Below are 21521 nucleotides of genomic sequence, written 5' to 3' on the forward strand. Positions count from 1 at the left end.
GTGCCACAGTTGTCCTCTACTTTAACTTTGACTTTCATGGTACCACCTTTCTCAAACCTATGTCCCTGACCTTACTGCTTTGCCAGCTAAAGGTTGCATGAATCAGCCTAGGGAATAAAAGCATGATTTCTGGAAGGCAGAGTTATGGAAGACAACTGATGATGAATCACTGAAGTTAGTAGGTGTTAGTAATTAAAATTGTTCTTAATGAATGAATCTCACAATGGCAAAAGCAGTACTCACCAGACATTGAGGGAAGTGACAGGATGTACTCATGCAATGCATGGAAGTGACATGACAGAAAACACCATCATCTAGGCTGCAGCAGCATCTGCCTCTGCACATTCTGCAGAATTACAAAGAGTTTACATTTATCAGAACACAAATAAACACAGAGAAAAATAAGAAGTGATAAGGACTGTTTGCTTCCACATGCCACAAATAATGACCAGATACACAAATACAAAATGTAAGATAGGGCATAATGAAGGCTGACTTTTCACAGACCTTGATGCATGCACAGGTGTTCAGGTCTCTTGCAAGCATCTCTTGTATCAGAGACAAATTACTGAATTTAAGTCATTTAAGCTATGTCTACCTCAGCAGGTAGTATGTTTCAAAAGGAGAGAATGTGGGAGGTAGAAGAGTTGGTGACAAGGATGTGATGTCCATATCCATTTTAAATGTTTTGCTGAAAACTAGATCTCGTCTGATCCTGCTCATTCAACACCCATTAGCCGTTGGAGTGCAGGTACCTTCCTGCAGCATTTCTATCAGTTTAGTTTCATAAAAAAAGAAATCCAGTCTGCATGCTCCAAGACCGTTCCACAGTGTGAACTCTGAGGACAAGAGGGGAATTCACAAACTTGGTCCCAATCCAAACTAGAACAATAAGGCCCATAGATGTGTCTACCTTTGTCTGCCCAGCGCTATCTTTAGGACATTCACATCTGTGAGACCACATTCCCAGTCTCCTTCAATTGCAAAGTAAGATACTATTATTAAGGTATTATAATACAACAGCTCTTACATTTCTTTGGCTGTGGTTTTAATGAAGCCCATAAAACAGAGCTGTATCTTCTTTTCTGCGAAGGTCCTGATTCAACACCTGCTGAACTCTGTGAAATTCTTTCTGGTGACTTCAAGCAATTGTAGAACAGCCTCCAGGTAAACTGCTCACTCATTTGCTTTGAGTTGGGTTTTTAAGTGAATTTAATCATTATTCAGTAGTGTTGTTTTTTCTCAGAACAAATGCAGGACCTATTTTGTATTGGCAAGAGCAAAGATTCCTTCTGCTGAGAAGACAGGAAATGGTACAGAGCCAACTACAGTTTCTGTAGTTCCAGTGCTTTTCCACACCTTCCAACACCAACACCTTGGCAGCTGCTGCCGCAAAGTCTGACCTTAAGCAAAGTATCAGTTATTACATCTACTGCTTTCTTCAGTAGCATCTTTTTTCATTTTTGCCATGAGTATGTGTATTTTGCATTGCCCTTTTTCCTCTATTAGCCCAAGTCTGGCAACAGTCTAATTTCATAGCCAGTACAAATACTATTTACATTTAACAAAGAGTCAGTATTCACCTGTGTGAAACCCACAGTTGCTCCATGCTTCATGTTGGTCTGTCTGATGCTTTTTTTCCCTCTCTGCCCATATTTTTACACCATTACTTCATGAGGCACGTAACACAATGAAGTACTGCCAGCAAAAGCCACACCTCTGTCCATGGAACATATCCCTTTTCACTCAGCAGTTTCTCTGCTGCACTGGGTATGGTTCATATCCTCTAACTGAAAATCAGGTCCCTGGAGGAAAGTGCTTGCTGCTCATGAAAATACACTGTCAGCCAAAATGATGCATTCATCCGTTTTAATGTTTAACATGATTACATGATGACCCCCAGTCCACATACCAGGAGCTTCTAACCTTGATGATGTTGGACAACAGGGACAATTAGTTAAACAAATGTTCTTTTTGTTCAGAAAGGCACTTACTATATATTCTACCATTGAGCTTTTTCATTGCAGAGTAGATTTGTTTGAAGTAAGGTGGCAGACAATTTTGAAATGAAATAATTTTATGTCAGAAAGTGTTGATGTGTTGAAATAGAAAAGTATTACTGAGAAGCACTCATGCTACTTTTAAAGGACAAGGCTTATCTGGTCAAACTCAGACGGAAGACAGATGTTCACTGACCTTAAAAGAGTTTCAGGCAGGCATGTGGGAGTAAGAATCCAACCATGACGTTCTTGCTTTGCTTATTTCAGCCCATGGACCTGAACCTCACACTCCCACGTACCCAGCAGGTTTTCTGCTCTGTGGACTATTAAGTCATCTTCCCCTATGCTCTCTCCAAACATATGTAGTTATCCATGTGGAGTGGAGTATCTCCAATAGGAATGACTGAAAGAAACACAGAGATTTACTCAATAACATGCTTTAGGCATTTGATTAAAATCTACTGTTCCAGGGTTCAAATATCTGTGTTAGTAATAGCCTACAGAATGAGAAATATGTCGAGTGAAATGTAGACAGAAAAAAAGATAGAACTTCAAATCCTTTAGCATATTCGGATGGAACAGAGCCTTTAAAGAGATCTAGATTTCTAGTGTACTGACTCTCAAGATATTACATATTATAGGACAGATAGGTCTGCCTTTTTTTACTAACAACTTTGAAATGTCCTAATGTAATTTCAGAGTATAATAGCCACATACACACCCCAAAACATCAAATCTGCACAAAAATTCACAAGGGGAAATGGAAAAAATTTTTCACTGAGTTCTTGCTTGATGCAACTTTCTGTAACGCAGGAGTGAGAGAATCAGCAATGTTTTGCACTCACATAATCCTTTGAGATCGCATATTCCTTTAAAAAAGTTAATAAATTCATCTTCATAGATTCCTTGAGGTAGATATTTTCCTCATTTTGAAGATGAGATAAATGCAGTGTGGAGGTAATAAGTTCTCTGTATCAAATAAAAAGTCATTGGCAGAATTGCAAAGACAACCTGAATATACAGCACTCAGCCTTAACTATGACATTATCCTTTTTCCATAAAGTGTTCTTCCTTCTAAAGGTATCACAGTCTGAGTTGAAGGGAAAGATGCTCTTTCACCTAATCTATACTGCTGAGGTTTCTCCTTTTTTCATTTTCCATGAGATGGATTCAAGTACTGTCTGTAAAGAAAGGGAGAATTATCCAGATCATCCAGTCCTCTATATTTAAAGTGCATCCCCTAATCATAGAAGTTTGAAGTATTTTGGCCTTGGATCTCCTCTCCTACTGTTGAACAGACTCTACTGTAGATTGGAGAAATTGGGGTGTTTGATTTTTTAATAAAAACTTTCTCATTAGAGCATCAAAATTCAACAAACTCTTTCAATGAATCAGTTTCTTTCTCCAATGAAAACATAATTTGTTGAGAAATTTCTAATGACTTGACTTTCAGAATAAGTTAATAACCTGGACCTAAATCCTGAATTCCTTCCTGACACATATTTCATTGTCTCAAAGATTTGATCTACCAAATAAAAAAATTTGGGAGTAGTACTAGAAATAACAATGTTTATCATTTGTATTTTGTTAGAAAAGCTGTTTTATTCATGGTGAAAATCCCCTAGGAACTTTCTTTTGACTGCAGTGACATCTACTGGTACTCAGAAAAATTTCTGAGTACCAAGTAAGAATAAACATGTTAAAATGACACTAGGTATGGGGCCTGGCAGCTTGACGTTTTATTTCTAAGTGGGAGATCAGAAAGCAAGCAGACATTCCAGATTTAAGTCATGTGTCCTCCCAAGGACTGCAGGCTTGCTCTTGTTTCTTGATGTAAGAATAAATGGTTCAGGTGGAGAGAGCACAAGTTCAACAGCGTTTTAAAAGGCAAAGAAACTGGATCTCCTGATAGAGGGAGGACAGATTGTTGCTCACTTTCTATTCTGGAGTGAATGAAAAGAAAGGAAAAGGCTGCACTGGAGGGAAGAATTCAAGAATGCAGAGGGGTCTACAGAAGCATCAGTGCTGGCAGAGTTAACAGCATGCTAATGCCTGACGCTGTCAGATATCTCCCTCCATGAGGCATTGAAATGAAACACAAATACAGTGAAATAAGCACAGTGGTAAGCTAAGAAACTGAAATCCTGCACAAATCACCCTTGAGCATCCAAACGCCATCTCCTCTTTTCTTTGGGTAGTGCAAAATTAATTACTGCTCCTCCCCTTCAGAAGACTAGATCCTTGACAACATTAGAGATTGCTACATCCTCCTGCTCTTTGCTAGATAGTCCTTGTTCTGCTACTACCTTTGAAATAGATAGTGGATGCTTAAAAACAATACTATATAGGAGATAAGGATTCTTGTAAGATACTCAGGTATTTTTCAATGTAAATTCTCTCCTCCCATGTTTTGTTCATATTGAATTTAGCTGGAAATTCATAAGAAGCATATAAGATATACTACACTTACGACGCATCATAACGCATACTTTTAAAGCAATACAATGTATAATAACACACTCAAAAGTTATTCAAACATAAGGATCCCCCTCATTTTCTTTCTCAAGCAAACTAAAATATCTTGTATACTTTAATTGCACTCTATTTGGCAATATGCACAATGGAAAAAGTATTAAAAAATATGTCATTTTCTTAATAACACAGAATAACGGCATATGAGTATTTTGAAAAGCAGTACTGAGTATATTCAAATATCAAATACTTACTTACTAGGTCTTTCTGAAATGACTGAGAAATATATCAAGAAATACTGTCCAATGACAATAATTAATGCAAGTCAAAGTCAGAAAGCTGCATTGTCTAATACATTAAATTATTCTGTTCCCCTCTGCCTTTCAGTTAAAATCAAGATGATGTATGCTAATAAGAATAGTGGGCCATCTCTCTGGACTTTGCAGCCTTCCACACTACCCATGAATCTATCCTGTAGCCATTTGGAGAAGCACTGGGAGCAAATGAGTTATGAGTCATGGGAAGAAGAAAAGGCATGTCACAAATATTGAAATTAAATGCAAAGAGAAATGACAAGTACTGGAAATATGAGCTGCCTAACAAGCGACAGATAGTAAAACAAGGCAAATGCTGGAAATGGCAAATAATACAAGACAACAAATACTGTGAAGAAAACACAATAAAATAAGAGAAAGAAAACAAATACAGAAGTAATGGTAAAATTGATCCTAAGGAATTCTGAAAGGGTTAGACAAAAATACTGAAACAAGCAAGCTCTAGGGAAGATGCTAAATTAAGGCATGATACAAAATAAAAGATCAAAAGATTCACTTAGAGGCATTGGAGTTGTCATTGATGGATTCTTTGACTCTGTTCATTGGTTTTTGTGTAACTTCAGTATACTCTATTAGACGCTAATCTATTTTTTCCTGGCATATAAGTACATGTAGATACTGTTTTCAGGACTGTGGAAGATCTTTAAGATCTTTGCCCGTTGTTTTAAATATGGTTATTCAGACTTTGACTTGCACCTTGAGTAGTTTTAATGACTTGCAGAAGCCACACTTACTAAGCAAGTTCGTTTATTGATTCTAAAGAAAAAAGAAAGAGCATGAAAATAAAGATGAAAGGCCACAATCTCAGCTGAGATACATGAGTGTAGCTAGATGGGCTTCTGATTTATATTAGTTAGGAAAGTCACCTTGAGGTTCTGTCACTGTGAGAAAACTTCTGAGGGTGACATCTGCTCACAGGGCAAGGCCTAGGGAGGAAACAGATTTGTATTTAAGAGTATTATTTACTCAGTCTAACCCAAGGCACCTTTGTCAGGGATCTGCTGAGCCACACTTGACCGGACACTGTGTGTACTGACTTTACATGGAACCAAGGGAAGATACAGCAAAAATTGAAAAGTCTTAGAAGTAGGTACATCAAAAGATTTAAGAAAAAGGTTACTAGTGTGAAACAAATACATGAACATAAGGATATTGGAGATCTTAAGGAAAAGGTAGAAATTAACTTTCCCAGCCCTCATGGTCATGCCTGATTTCAGTACAACTAATAATGGGATTAAATTGAGAGTGAAACTTCCATCCTTTAAATAAAAGTTGGCAGCACTGTAGCACCCAGCTGAATTTAGAGGAGACTCATGAAGCATTCTGAAAACAGGGACTTTCCATTTTAATGCTGCAGTCATGTATCTGAGTAGCTTTATACATAGGCATAAAATCAATAATTTGTATACGTTTTTGATGGAACCAGACTAGGAATTGGAAATTCAGACTTTTTCTCACTTTCATTAAAAATATTTTACATTGTTGCTTTGTATTTTCAAAGGGCCTTCAAGTGAAACCATCATCTAAGTGAAATAATAATCCAAAATGCTTGTACATAGATAAGAATCAGCCCCTAAGCATAGCCTACAAAGAAATGTGTCTTTTTGTCCTTTCACTCTATTTTACAAGGAGTTTTAGTGTCTTGTCAATATGATTTGTCATTGAGATGTGATATTTCCCAGGACATTTACCTTACTAGCTTTTCTGGGACTTTTAAAAAAAATTTTGGATGGGAGGGCAGAAGGCTTAATATAAAATATAAAATGTTTTATATTAACAGCAACTTACAAATTTAAAAAAAAGAACGTTTTGAACCTGGAGCTGCACTTTTAGTGGAGAAATATCATGACTTATTCCATATTACCGGCAAACAGGTCTTAGAAAAGCAGATATGATGGGATTCCAAATTTCTGATTCTATGAAATTTATGAGCCTATTTAAAACAAAATAGAGAGCAAATTTGGAATATACTTTAATGCTGTTTAACAAGACACTACAGCTTGAAGAGTAAAGACAGAAAAACCTGAAGATATTGAGTTACACGAAGTATAACTATAATCTACTAGACAAAAAAATGGCTTTTGGAATGTAAACAACAGGGATAAAAATAGTGCAAAATAGTGGCTATTTCTGACATAAAAGATATGTTCAGTTTAAAAGTGGCATCAGTTGAAAATGTGGTTGTCCGCACATTAGATGACAAAAAAACATTAAATCAAACTTCTTTAAAGTAACAAAAAATTGAAAGATTAGCTCTTCCTTATATCACCAACTATTATCATGTAAGCCTCTCAAAACACAAGTTCAAACACTTGACAGCCCTTGGCACCAATTAGCTTCATATCTATAGCCTACAAGGAATGACACAGACACTTACACCTCTGCTGAGTAGAGATAAACTGAAGCATTCAATTTATTTGACATAAGTTTAAGTTGATAGTCATACCACCAAACACTATGCACGTGTGGATATCCTTATTCATCATGTGGAGCATTTTCCTGAATCACACACAGTGTGAAACAATGTAGGAAACAACCTACAAAGCTTTGTGGGCTGGAGGTTTGGAGGTAAGGTTAAAGCCAAATTAGTTCCTTATTTATATCACTTTCCTGACGGACCACAATCTGGGCTGACTCTAGGCTATACTTTCAAGTTTTTCCGAAGAAGTGTGGGTACCACACATGATTAACAAGACCTTCAGAGGCACAATTACCCATGACAGGAACCATCCTGGAGCTTTGTAGAGTTCAACTGTCCCGTATAGCCCCATGATGACAACTTCCAGTAATATACCTCCAGATCCAACATACTCCATTTGGCAACCCAGAGGTGCTCTTGGATCATACTCACAACAGGGCAAACAGAATTGATAAACCCATCTACCAGACTCTATGTGGGTGGCACCACTTTCTCATTTAGGTATTTTGCAAACTATGTACACTTAAACGACAGTGTATATTAACCTATATTAAAACTGGAAAGATTGGTGATTAATGACGATTTGATTATTTGATTGAATTTAATAATTAAAATTCTGTAAGAAGAGGACTTAGACAACCATAAAATTGAAAATCTTACCAGGAAGAAAAAAAAAAAAAAAAAACAAAAACCAAAAACAAAAACAAACAAGCAAAAATAAATGGCTAAAAATGTATTTTAACTAACACTCAAAAGAAATATATAAGATATGGGAACATGCACACTATATAAAGGGCTTATTACAGTATATTTAAAATGCATCTAAAAGTAAAGACTAATTTAGATTGTATAGAAAATTACACAACTAAAACAAATAATACAATAATCAAGAACCAGAGTGATCCATTCTAATCTTGTGATTCATGAAGGCTGACTTACTACACCATAAAGATAAAAGTGAATAAGACAGTAAAGCTCTCATCAAGACAAAAGAAACATTAAAATTATGATTATTAAATAAGAAAGGCAACTACAAGTAAGAAGACTACAATGATAGTTGATCTTCCTAATATTTATAGAATTTTTTTTAATACACTGAATTTCAATAATATAATTGCTTTGTGAGTCAACAAGCCACCAAGAGAAGCTTGTTTGTAGGTCATATCATCACAGTTAGGGACTATAATATCATGATGCCATCAGATATAATAGGTCAAGAGATTACTGAAAATTCAACCTTAGTTTACTGAATTTTATGAATTTTGTCTCTGTCAAACTAGCGTATTCAGAGAGGCTATCCTTAGCACTAATTTACCTGCTATACGGAAAAGAATTATCTATAAATAATTAGAAAATGCATGTAACACCAAACTGCAGTGGTTTCAGTCCTGTCCATGTTGCCTTAAGCAGCCAGGTACTGTGAGATATGATTTGTCAATACTTAAAATCATGAGGGTTTTGTCCCCAGAAACAATAATGAAACATGGGCTTAACTGAATACAATGATTGCCAAGGCTAAGCAATTTGTATAGGGGATCCATCATATAAAATTGGTGTTCAACTGCTTAATTCTTGAACACACCAAACTATTTGTTACGTACTGAGTTTGCACAGACAGACTGATGTACATGGGACTACCTACTTACATTCTGTGTTGCATGATGTTTATAAAAGCATAAACAGAGATGGTTTCAGTCACAGTCATGTGTAATTCTTGCAACTTCCCTGATGCACAGGGAAGCTTTTCAAAAAAATCCAGAAAAGAAAATGACAATGTTTAAAATGAACTAAAAAATGACATCTGAGAACATGCTGTAGCCTAATATGACCTTTTCCTGAATAATTATACTGATCATCTATTTCAATTACACACTTTGAAGGGGATAGAAAAAAAAACAGAATATGAAATAATTTATGGAGTAAATACTTATTTTAAACTCAAAGAGAAGGTTACTGTGGCATTTCAGACAAACAATACCTTCCATATCACTACAAATATTCTCTCTCGCATAAATGGTAAAAAAATAAAAAAAATCAAAAGCCCCTTTTATTTCCTTATGGATAAATCCACATACAGATTTAATGCTAACCAAACCAAGGATGGCATATCAAGAAAAAAGCATTTGTATTTTAGTCTTCCACTCTTCAGTGCTGGAAATCACAAATTTCCAAGTTCACAGTACTATGTCTTTTATCCAAAAACCTTGATGTGCTTCATAAACTTTAATTAAACTTCACAGCATGCCTACCAGTTAGGCAGAAATTATATTATTTTCAGAGAAAGCGTAGCATGGCCTTCATTTCTTACGCCTCTGCTCTGATTACAGACTGCATTTTCTCTACTGTGATGTATTGTGGAAAAATATATAACAGCAAAGCAAAAGCCCCAGTGTGCCCAGCCTCTATTAGTTTAACTTCCTTGGTTTTGTTTCTTACTTTTTTGATAATAACTTTCATTAGCTCTTGCATTTTTTAGTTTTACCACTGAATTCATATATGTATACCTAAACTGAGGTCATGGCTGACACTTTTTTTTTTTAGAAGGAGTTATAGTTTAGGTTGCATTTTCCCCTAGAATCAGCTACGGAAAATAGACATGGGAAAAGTGGATAGAGACTATATAGATATGTAAATTAATTGCTACAGTAGTTGCATCTTTCAGAGCACAAATCGTCTTTTCCTACATTTGTATGCATGTAGAACAATATGACCACATTTTCTTTTGGGTCATCTTAACACCTCAATAAGAAAAAGAGTACCATATTAATAAGTGATCCTTTCCCTCCTTCAGAGTGTGCCTTAGGGTTTATGCTTCATTTAAATACAGTGCTATAAAGAAAGCCACCGTTTTCCAAGGACAGACTGAGGAAGTGAGAGGGGTATATTCATTAGCTTTTTGCTAACTGCAGTTCAATTTTAGTGATCCTGTGATACATCTGACCACCTCTTCAGCTGGAAAAAGGGGTTTGGATACAAATAATTTGAAATGAAGTTTGATATTCTACGTATACATTAGAAAGACGCATTTACAAAATAACTAGGAACAAACTGCTGGATTTAAATTAAAGTGCAAATACTTTGAAAGGGACACTAAATTGTTAAAGTGTATGTTATCAACTCTCCTAGGTAGCTATGGTTCAGAGCAACAATTAAAGAAATGTGGCTGAGATGTAGCATATTCAGCTCAGTCAACCAGAGATAAATCAGAATAATTTACTGTGCAGTACTAAAACTTTGTAATAAATTTTAATACTCGAATTGTTAAGGAGAAGCTCCGCAGGACTGTTATTAAAACATGTAGCTGGGAGTTATTGCACAAAACTTAAACTATAAAGCCCAAGGTAAAGACATTTGTGATGAAGAGGTCAAAGTATTTCACAAAAAGATTGAGAGAGTATGTATTGTCCCAACTTATTTTATATACAGAAGATATTAAAATTTAAAAGATTTAAAGATTTAAAAGATTTAAAATTGATGTGGAAGGCAATGTTTTCTGAGAAGCAACAAAAGTCAAAATAAAATTGGAACCGGTAGCATGAAGTAGTTTCTCTTTTAATAGACCAGGTTTTCTCAAAAGGATAGTATAACTAGTATTATAATCCCAGTTGGCATGGGATCCTGCCACGGGCCCTCCTGGTGAGGCATGGTCAGTATTATCAGGTTCACCTGCCAGCTAAGAGATGCCTGTATCTGTGGCCCTCCTTGGTGTCATTCAGTGATGAAGGGAACCCAGAAAAAGCTCTCCTTCTAATCTTTTTATGGAAGCATATATACTTAAATGTTGATTAAAAAGTTATCTGCAAGAATTTTTAGCTTACATGTAATTATGGTGTTATCTTCTGAGAAAGCATACGTATGCAGGTGTGTGTCCTTATGTTTATCTATCTATCTGCATTATTTTGTCCGTTATGAAAACTTGATGACCAATAACTTCCAGTTATAATTGCTACGTTTTATTTTAATAAAAGAGGTTACCTATAAAGCTAGATATACCTATCAACCACACCTAATTTTTCTAGCTCGATATATTTAGCCTCAGTGTCATTAAAATATAGCATTATCTATGAAGTATAAATTGCTAGCAAAAGAGTGAATCTACCTATGAATCTGTATTTGCAAATCCCATTATCTACACAGTTTACTTTATAACGGACCTCATGGCCGTCACAAAACTTCCTTACCGCCCTTCTCCCTTCCAGGTGTACCTGCACTCTGATTCTGGATGTCACTCCATCAAAAGTGAGATTTGGGCTATGGAGTTTTGCTGAGTGGCATGAACTCACTCCAGTGTGAGATCACCACAGTGACATACCACCTAACTGGGAGCATCACTGCAGTGGGGACTGCTGATGGGCTGAGTCTTGCCGCATGCAAGGTAAGCAGCTCCCAGCTTTGCCACTTGCTGCAGCAGCCAAACCCTGCCAGACTAGAAACATGACCTATTCTTCCTCTTCTGACAGGTTTGTCACAGGGGTTGGCTGCTTGCTCAGCCGCTTTGCTAATGTATTCACATGAGTTCACAGTCTTGCAGTGTGGTTGTGCCAGAAAGGTGAGCATGGTGCTCTGGGCTCCCTGCTGCACTTAAATTGTCCTAGCCCTGTAACTGTACCAGCGCAGGGCTGTGCCCAAACACATCAGCCTTTTCCTCCACCACTGCATGTAGCAGTGAGGATGAAACTGGAAAGAAGAGAAGTGCCATTATACCCTTTTCAGTAATGCTTTCCTTCATATTATTGCCAAAAAAGGAAAAGTTCTTTAATTTTATGACATGGATGTTTTTTGCCTACAGTATTTTGTGTTACATGATATGGTTTGTCAAATATTATTTTTATATATATATACACATCTTATTTTAAAATCCTTTTGCATGCAAACAGAAAAATTAAGCTAATTGCTTGCAGGCCACAAAGTCTGAATCAAAAAATCTATGCCTCTGGATTTCTAGGTACATGCTATTTACCAGCTTAGCCTCTACATAAATTCAGTTGACCCTCCTGAGACAGTTTGGCTGTTGATGAGATAATAAGCAACCGTTAATATTTTTATAATCTGCAAATTTTTACAATATTTAAGAACATGCTGTCATGGCAATAACTGCTTATGTGATAGCAGCTCCTAAAAATACTCCTGAATTCATTATACAATTAGCATATACATGATTCCCAAAAGAACCATTTCATACAGTAATGCTTTTGAGGGCCTACTGCCAGTGCATTAATGTTTTTGATGCTATAAAATCACTGGAAGAATGTCTTTGTTATGAATAGAGACATTTCCTTTGCAGTGAAGGGGAATCTAACTGATTTACATAACCAAACCCTTTCTGGCCCCTTGGAAAACCTGGTACCTCATAAAATCACAGAATCATAGAATGGTAGGGGTTGGAATGAACCTCTGGAGATTATCTTGTCCAACACCCCTGCTTGAGCAGGTACATCTAGAGCAGGGGGCACAGGAATGGATCCAGGCAGGTTTTGAATGTCTCCAGAGAAGGAGACTCCACAACTTCTCCGGGCAGCCTGTTCCACTGCTCTGGCACCCTCACAGGAAAGAAGATTTTTCTCATATTGAGGTGGAACTTCCTGTGTTCCAGCTTGTGCCCATTGCCCCTTGTCCTGTCATTGGGCACCACTGAAAAGAGTCTGGCCCCATCCTCTTGGTACCACCCTTCAGATATTGATAAGTATTGATGAAATCCCCCCTCAGTCTTCTCTTCTGCAGGCTGAACAAACCCAGGAATCTCAGCCTTTCCTCATGAGAAAAGTGCTCCAGTCCCCTGATCATCTTCGTAGTGCACTGCTGGACTCTCTCCAGTGGTTCCCTGTCCTTCTTGAACTGGGGAGCCCAGAACTGGACACAGTACTCCAGATGTGGCCTCACTAGGGCAGAGTAGAGGGGGAGGATAACCTCCCTCGATCTACTGGCCACACTCCTTTTAATGCAGCCCAGGATACCGTTGACCTTCTTGGCCACAAGGGCACATTGTTGCCTCATGGTCAGCTTGTTGCCCACCAGCACTCCCAGCTTCTTCTCAACAGAGCTGCTTTCCAGCAGGCCAACCCCCAGCGTATACTGGTTCATGGGGTTGTTCCTCCCCAGGTGCAGGACCTTGCACTTTGTTTTGCTGAATTTCATCAGACTTCCAGCTCTAATGATGTAGTATGGGCAGTGCCTTCACATTGGAGTACTTTATCAATGATAGTAATTTTTCATCTACTTCTATTAACAATATCTTTAAAATCAGGTCAGACTTACAGTTTCCAAAATGGTAGATTCAGCATTTAACTCACAATAACACTTACTCGTAATATTCAGGGAATTCTGCTGCTTTATTGACATGAAGGATAAAAAAAAAAAAAAGAGATCTCATTTTAAAACTGACTTTAAAAGGGGTATTCTGATGTTCAACTGGAGCAGCATGACATAATTTAAATGTGATTTTTATAGACAAAGACAGAGTTTCAAAGCAAGGACTGTAACTCCATAATAAATCATCATGAGTGCTTCACTTGTAAAAAGTTCCTTGCCTGAACATTGTGTCAATAGCTTAGCTATGTTTTTCTGCCTGGCAGATGTGGAATACTGTGTAACACTAAGACAATGTTGAAGCATAAGCACACTCAACAGTCTTCTAATAGCAAAGTGCATTAATGGTAGAGTTGTCACAAAGTATCCTGAGACAAATGCATATTAGTAAGAAGTACCAGGTCTTGCTGGCTCATGGTGTCATTCATTTTCATTTCATAAAAGGGCAGTGATTAATGGAACCTCTGTATGTGGGATATGGTTAGGGAAGAGAAGCCCAGCTTTCCAAATCCAAGCAAGATCTGTCTGTACAAGACATCAGGGCTGATCTGATACTCACCAGTGAGAGAACAAGGAGTAAGGGATGGAAAAGGAGTGTCTCTTCTGTTGGAAACAAATTGCAGGAAGTCACTGCTCCAGGACTGGATCTGCCACCTACATGATGTATGAGCGTTCAGAGGCAGAGGCAGATGTCTCCTGAAGATATCTACCAACCCTATTCTAAATTAGTTTTATAATGGAAAAGCCACAGTGATTCAGCTTTTCAGGACTGCCTAATCAGAGCCCACCCATGTGACACCACCCATGTGTCCACCTATGGACAGGATCCTCGGCCTGCTTTGGTCATCCTGGGTAAATGTGTTGGAGCAGAAAAGGTCCTACCAGCCACATACCTGCTTATGTGAAGACTGCTGTAAGACCACTATGGTGGCTATGCAAGGTCTATAGGAGGAGGTAGTACAAGAATAAAGGAGGCAGAGCCACAGAACACAGCCACTAACACTTGTACTCTGCTGCAAGACACAGCTCTGCCTGAATTTCAGAGGGTCCTCATTTGGCTTCTGAACTTAAAGCACTTGTCTTTTCCAGGCATCTGGAGAGGCAGAGCACAGATTTTTACCACGTGCCTCATCAGGAAGACTTCTCCTTCAAGACATGTGTCCAATCACCACAGTACTTAGCAACTTTCCCTTGGTGACTGTTCTTGTTTTGCAAGCCTCTGTGGCTTCCAAGCTGTTCTGCCAGTGATCAAGTAAGATGGAAAAAGCAGGAAAAAAAAATCCCGCTCTTCAGGGTAAGTCTTCTTTGGCAAAGGCACCACAGGCTTTCTCATACAAGCTTTGGCACTAAGGGGAAGAGGAGCACAGAGCCATTTTTTCCACAGCTAAATAAGGTTCCCAGGGGATCGAGCTATGCTGACAGAGAACAAAATGTGCTGACTCATCTTCAACACTTCATGCATTTTCTGAAGAAGCCATAAAAGAAATACCTGACTCAGAGAAATGTGTATATGTCTGAAAGTTCCTCACCTTTTGTAGCCCATGCTTCTTTGGGGCTTTAGACAATCAGAGCTAAATGGCTTTGTCTTTCAGGCACTTGCTCCCCAGGTTTCCAGGGTTTCACCTACATGAGCACAATGAACAAGACTTTCCTTTAATATCTTTCTTGCTCCCCAAAGCCCTCTGTGCTGGTCTGAAATTAAGAAATATAGAATATGACCCAAGTAATCTAAATGCTGCATCCATCAGCATTTACTTTGATTTTCTGTTCATAAGAAAATACAAATCAGATAACACACCAGGAATGAAATAATATCTCAGTATTTTAAAATACTTTTCACATCTTCTAAGCACAAATACAAATATTAATAGCAATTTTTGGCAAATAATTACCTAAGCTAATAATAGCTTTGTCCAGCTGCTCTATTAAAAAGTCATGTGTTGTCCTCTATCACTGTAAGATGTACATGAAAACTTAAAACTGCATCAAATAAAAAGCTCTATGAAAAGTAAAATAATGAAAGATCTTTTGAAATGTTCTTGTGCATGATGGCTAATCACTAAAAATATACTGATATGTAAAAACATCTACCCATAGATTTGTAATACAGATGGCACCTTAAATCAGCTAGTCCATATTTTAAAGACATTCTATGTAGAATAAGAAATGCAGATCACAACATTTGATTATATTTATATTCTGCAAGTACTTGAGGAACACACAGAAGAAAAATCTATCCCCAAGAGTGTTTTAATAAAGCTGATTATTTATACAGCTGTTTGAAAAGATGTGTCATGCTGCTCATCTGAAATGTCACACATTCTCACTAATATCAAAACACCCCTAACAAGGCTTTTTCAAGTATCAATTTGAATGACAACAGTGACATCGAGTGGTCACTGTTGTTACTAGCTGCTGTGTATTGCCTTGAAAGCCCTGCTATAATGGCAATGTCAATGTCTTGACTTCAAAGAGCATACAGTGCTAAATCAACTAGCACTACTTGTACAACAACTACAAAGGTGAATTCATTACAAATTGTCAGTGTGTAGTTTAAATTCACAGTCAAGCATTTTAAACATAATCCTGTGTACAATGTAGTAGAGCCCATAGCATACTGACAAAAGCACAAGCAGAATATAAAGGCAGAACATTTGCCACGGGATGGGCTGCACTCTTAAAATGTTGGCATCAAAAGCCTAGAGAACATGGCCTGAACCATACAAGCATTCACGCACGTGTGTAACATCAGGTGTGTGACCACCACCAAATTCTGTGGTTAATTTCTGTCTCCAGAAATGCTTTCCCAGCACTTGGTCCCGGTGCCTGCCCTGGCCCCACTCAGCCTCTGCACTGAAGGAGACCCACTCATGCAAACACGCCCTTGTTCCTTGAATATTTTATACCTGTGCAAAACAATTTGTGTGTGCAGGCTGGATGGGTGCCAGAGCACACCCTGCAAACAGTCCCCTTGCTTGGGTAATCAGAGAAACAGCACACCAGCGAGTGCTCACATGCCTCAGGAGCCAACCTTGGTGCAGCAGATTAAGTCACCGAGACTAGCTGCGTAATTAAAGTTAACCATGCACATAAGTGCTCAGCTGGCTGGAGCCATATGCTTGGCTTTTTGCATTGCTGAGAGGGCTTCACTGGGCAGCAGGAGGGCAAAGATCACTCAGTAGTCAGGAATAAAACGAATGCTCATGTGGTTATTTTCGGTGCTTATTGAATCCACGTTATGTTCTTGATCTGTTGTTTCTTTCTTCACCCCCTTCCCAATGCCCGTCGACACTGTGACAGAACTTCTATTAAAATTCCCCATCTTTTTCAGTTCTCTATTACTTTTTTGTAGTAGTTTATTTCATTTCTACATTTAAAAGCACTGTTTCCTCCTTACTTCCTTTATTGCTCACATGTTAAGGCTGTAGCCTTAGCTGTGAGGGCAGACACCTTCTGGCAGTGACAACCTGTCAGAAATCACTAAAGCTTTTCACAGGTTTGGGTGCACATGTGTAGCTCTTATCCAGAGCACGTCTCAGATAACGAGACACTCTCTGCTCAGACATACTTCCATATTGTGCCCTGCATCTGCAGGCCACGCCTTTTAACAGAAGGCTCTCCTCAGTATCTAGAGGTACCTTGAGGGAACACGCTAAGAGTCCAATGCAAAGACTTTGGTTTTCAGATTTAAAGAAGGGAGTGGTATTTTGTCTGTATTATGCGCAACAGCTTCTGCACATAGCATGAGACATTACAGGAATTTGAAGAACAACGCAGAAAAGGAATTCTTTTTATATAGTCATGAGTCATGGTTTTAGTGGAGATAGAGTTAATTTTCTTCACTGCAGCTGGCATAGTGCTGTGCTTTGGACTCAGTATGAAAACAATGTTGAGATAACACACAGGTATTTTCAGTGTTGCTGAGTAGTGCTTGTACTAGTCAAGGACATTTCTAGCTTCCCATGCTCTGCCAGGTGCACAAGAAGGCGGGAGGGGAGGGGGCACAGCTAAAAGGGTGGATTCAAACTGGCCAAAGGGATATTCCACATCATGTAATGTCATGCCCAGTATGTTAACTGGGAGGAGCTGGCTGGGGAGGGAAGCAGCAATCGCGGCTCGGGGATGGACAGCGTCAGTCGGTGGGTGGGTGTGAGTGGTTGTATCACTTGTGGGTTTTTTTCCCCCTTTTCCCTCTTTTTCTTTTTATGACATTATCGTTATCGTTATTATCATAATCATTGTTATTATCATTACTATTTTATGTTAATTATTAAACTGTTTTTATCTCAACCCACAAGTTTTTTTTGCTTTTGCTCTTCTGATTCTCTCCCCTGTCCCACAGGGGTGGGAGGAATGAGCAAGCGGCTGCGTGGTGTTTAGTTGCTGACTGGGGCTGAACCACAACAGTCCTTTTTGGTGCCCAACGTGGGGCTCAAAGGGTTTGAGATAATAACAGTTGCTGGTCACAGCATAGACTCTGTTCCCAATATTAGTTTATCCGATCTGCACCATGCTCTTTTATTTGCTGTGTCTGTTAAAGATTGGTGTTGGTTTTCTGCTGTGCTCTGCAGTGATTAGTGATGTTTTGCCTGGAAGAGTTGTTTTTAAAACACTGGCCTTGAGTGTTATTTGGTATTTGAAGTTTATATTGAAGCTGTTACTGTACTTCAGGTACCACCTCATGGATACAATTAGTAATTATACCTCCTCCTCTGAGAGATTTTTTTATGGAGGAAATACAGAATGGTACCTTAGCTCCTGTCTTCTATAGTGCCTCCTTCCTCACTACAACAGCTTTTCAGTATCTTGAACATCCTTGGGTCATTAGGATACATCTATTGGTATTTCTTTGGCAGATTGTTTCAATGTTGTCTAAGGTTAATATGCAATTTAAGAATATCATCCAGACATCTGCCCCAAGGCTCGATAGTTATGAGTGGCAGAGCATATGGGATAGTATAGGCAAATACCTAGCTAGGGTGGGCACCTCCAGTGTTCTGGAACTTCACGCCTGAACAAATGCAGGATCCTGAAAAGCTAGTAGAATATTTGGAGAAAGTATGTTGTCACCCGGGCAACTCCAGAGAGACACAGATCACTGCAACATGCTGGGGCCTGGCCCATGCATACTGAGCTCTGTTCAACAGTATTCCGTGCTCCTAAGGGGAAGAGAAGGCCTCTGAATCTAAGAAGACAAAGAAAAAGAAAACAACAGGCATTGAGGCCGCTCCAACTCCAGCGACACCTACCGCGGCCACTCTAACTCCAGCGACACATAGTGCGGTCATTCCGGCCCCAGTGATAGGCACCGTGGCCATTCCAGCCCCCGCAACAGGCCTGTGGCCAATCAGAGCCCTGTGACAAGCACTGCGGCCACTCCAACCCCCATGACAGGCACTGCAGCTGAACCAGGGCAGGAACCTGTGCCAGTAACAGTCACCCCCGTACACAACAAGAAATCCTGGAAGAGAAAATCGACTCAGGCGAGATGATGAAGAAGCAGGACCATCATGAGGAGAGGAGGAGGAAGAGGAAGAACTTGTACAAGAAACAGAAACGACCTGACCCCTATCCTTGAGTGAGCTGCGGGATATGCGAAAAGGTTTCGGCCGTCATTCAGGTTGTCACCTGGCTGCTCCGATGCTGGGATAATGGGGCCAGTAGCCTGGAATTAGAGGGAAAAGAAGCCAAACAACTGGGATCCCTTTCTGGGGAAGGGGTCATTGGCAAAATAATTGGAAAAGGGACACAAGCCATCAGCCTCTGGAGGTGACTCCTGTCAGGTGTGACAGAAAGGTACCCCTTCAAGGAAGATGAAGCACTATGGAGAAACGTATCCAGTATCTAACGGATTTAGCTGTGCTTGACGTGATTTATGGTGACCTGGATGATCAACAGTCATTCAAAGATCCATATGAAGCCCAGTGCACACGACCCATGTGGCAGAAGTTTGTACGGAGAGCACCATCCTCATATGCAAACTCATTGGCAGTGATGTCCTGGAGAGAGGACGAGGCACCAACAGTGGCGGAGTTGATTGATAAACTCTGGGAGTATGAAGCAAATCTCTCTTCCTCCCTCATCTCAGCTGTGGAGAAACTGTCCCGGGAGGTCCAGCAACTCAAAGAAGATATGTCCTACTCCCCACCTGTATGGACCAGCATCTCAGGCATTAAGAGTAAGCATCTCTTTGCTCAAGAGAGAGGATACACGCTACAGGCCACCCTATGGTTCTACCTGTGTGACCACGGAGAGGACATGATGAGGTGGGATGGAAAACCTACCTCAACCCTAGAGGCATGGGTGCATGTCCTGCAAGGAAGAACAATCACTATGGGGGGTTCTTCCAGGAAAGCTGCTGCTCCAATTTCCCGTAAGAAGTTCTCCAGACAGAGGAGTAGAAATCCTGATTTTATTTCTGAGCTTAATAGAGATGCTTCTGATTTGCATTTACCAGAATTGAGTTGCGAACACTGCAATTGGGACTAGAGGGGCCCTGCCCCCAGCCAGGTGGAGGAAAGGGATAACCGGGCTTACTGGACTGTGTGGGTCTGATGGCCTGGCACATCTGACCCACAGGAGTATAAAACTTTAGTGGACACCGGTGCACAGTGCACCTTAATGCCATCAAACTATATAGGGGCAGAACCCATCAGCATTGCTGGAGTGACAGGGGGATCCCAAGAGCTAACTGTATTGGAAGCCGAAGTGAGCCTGACTGGGAATGAGTGGCAAAAGCACCCCATTGTGACTGACCCCGAGGCTCCCTGCATCCTTGACATAGACTACCTCAGGAGAGGGCATTTCAAGGACCCAAAAGGGTACAGGTGGTCTTTTGGTGTAGCTGCCTTGGAGACAAAGGAAATTAAACAGCTGTCTACCTTGCCCGGTCTCTCAAAGGACCCTTCTGTTGTGGGGTTGCTGAAGGTCAAAGAACAACAGGTGCCGATCGCCACCACAACAGTGCACTGGCGGCAATATCGCACCAACCGAGACTCCCTTCCGATTCTCTCCCCTGTCCCACAGGGGTGGGGGGAATGAGCGAGCGGCTGCGTGGTGTTTAGTTGCTGACTGGGGCTGAACTATGACATTATGATGACAGCACATTTGGATGAGCAACTCCTTTCTCAAAGACACACGGTGTGCACAAAATGTCCTGTTTCATTTGTTTGTTGTTTTCTTGTTTGGGTGTCCCCAAGTCATAATTCACTGATGTGCTACATTGGAAAGAAACAATTTCCATATTATTTCTGTAGGAACATTAATTGAGAGCGTTACACTAAGGGATATTTACAATGGGACTTACGTAGATGAAAAACACTGGCAGGCTTTGGTATGTACACAGCAGACCAAGGTATCAGATGTCTTTCCGCAGCTGAGATGGTTCTTGCACAGGCCTGCAACAGTGCCGTCCCTGAAGCACCCCAGGGGACTGACAGAGACAACCAGCACAGGAGAGTGAGAGAAGATGGCTGTCAAGCTCCCAGAGGGTATACAGGCTTGCCTTTTGTGGTGGGTTGACCCTGGCTGGATCCCAGGCACCTACCAAAGCCGCTCTATTGCTCTCCCTCCTCAGCTGGACAGGGGAAAGAAAACATGACAAAAGGCTCGTGGGTTGAAGTAAGAAGAGGGAGATCACTCAGCAACTGCCATCACAGGCAAACAAGACTCAACTTGGGGAAGTTAGCTTAATTTAGTACCAATCAAATCAGAGTAGGGTAACGAGAAATAAAAACAAAACCTTAAAACACCTTCCCCTCACTCCTTCCTTCTTTCCACGCTTAACTTCACTCCGTTTTCTCTACATCCTCTCCCCAAGTGGTGCAGGGGGATGGGGATGGGGGTTGCAGTCAGTTCGTCCCACATTGTCTCTGTTGCTCCTTTCATGTCACACTCTTCCCCTGCTCCAGCAGGGGGGTCCCTTCCACAGGAGACAGCCCTCCATGAACTTCTCCAACATGGGTCCTTCCCAAGGGAGACAGTTCTTCA

The 21521-nt window shown here is 40.0% G+C and overlaps 1 long non-coding RNA gene across 2 annotated transcripts in view; it reads left to right on the plus strand.

The window, feature by feature from the left end:
* Positions 1 to 17730, plus strand: part of LOC142053551 (uncharacterized) — a 39274-nt gene extending 21544 nt beyond the window's left edge. For both annotated transcript variants that reach the window (XR_012659254.1, XR_012659255.1), the window contains 3 exons: positions 1094 to 1167; positions 11426 to 11601; positions 14622 to 17730. This is a non-coding gene — a long non-coding RNA (uncharacterized LOC142053551). The remainder of the gene's footprint in view (positions 1 to 1093; positions 1168 to 11425; positions 11602 to 14621) is intronic.
* Positions 17731 to 21521: the final 3791 nt, after the last annotated feature.

Source organism: Phalacrocorax aristotelis, chromosome 2, assembly GCF_949628215.1.
Source record: "Phalacrocorax aristotelis chromosome 2, bGulAri2.1, whole genome shotgun sequence".
Lineage (NCBI taxonomy): Eukaryota > Metazoa > Chordata > Aves > Suliformes > Phalacrocoracidae > Phalacrocorax > Phalacrocorax aristotelis.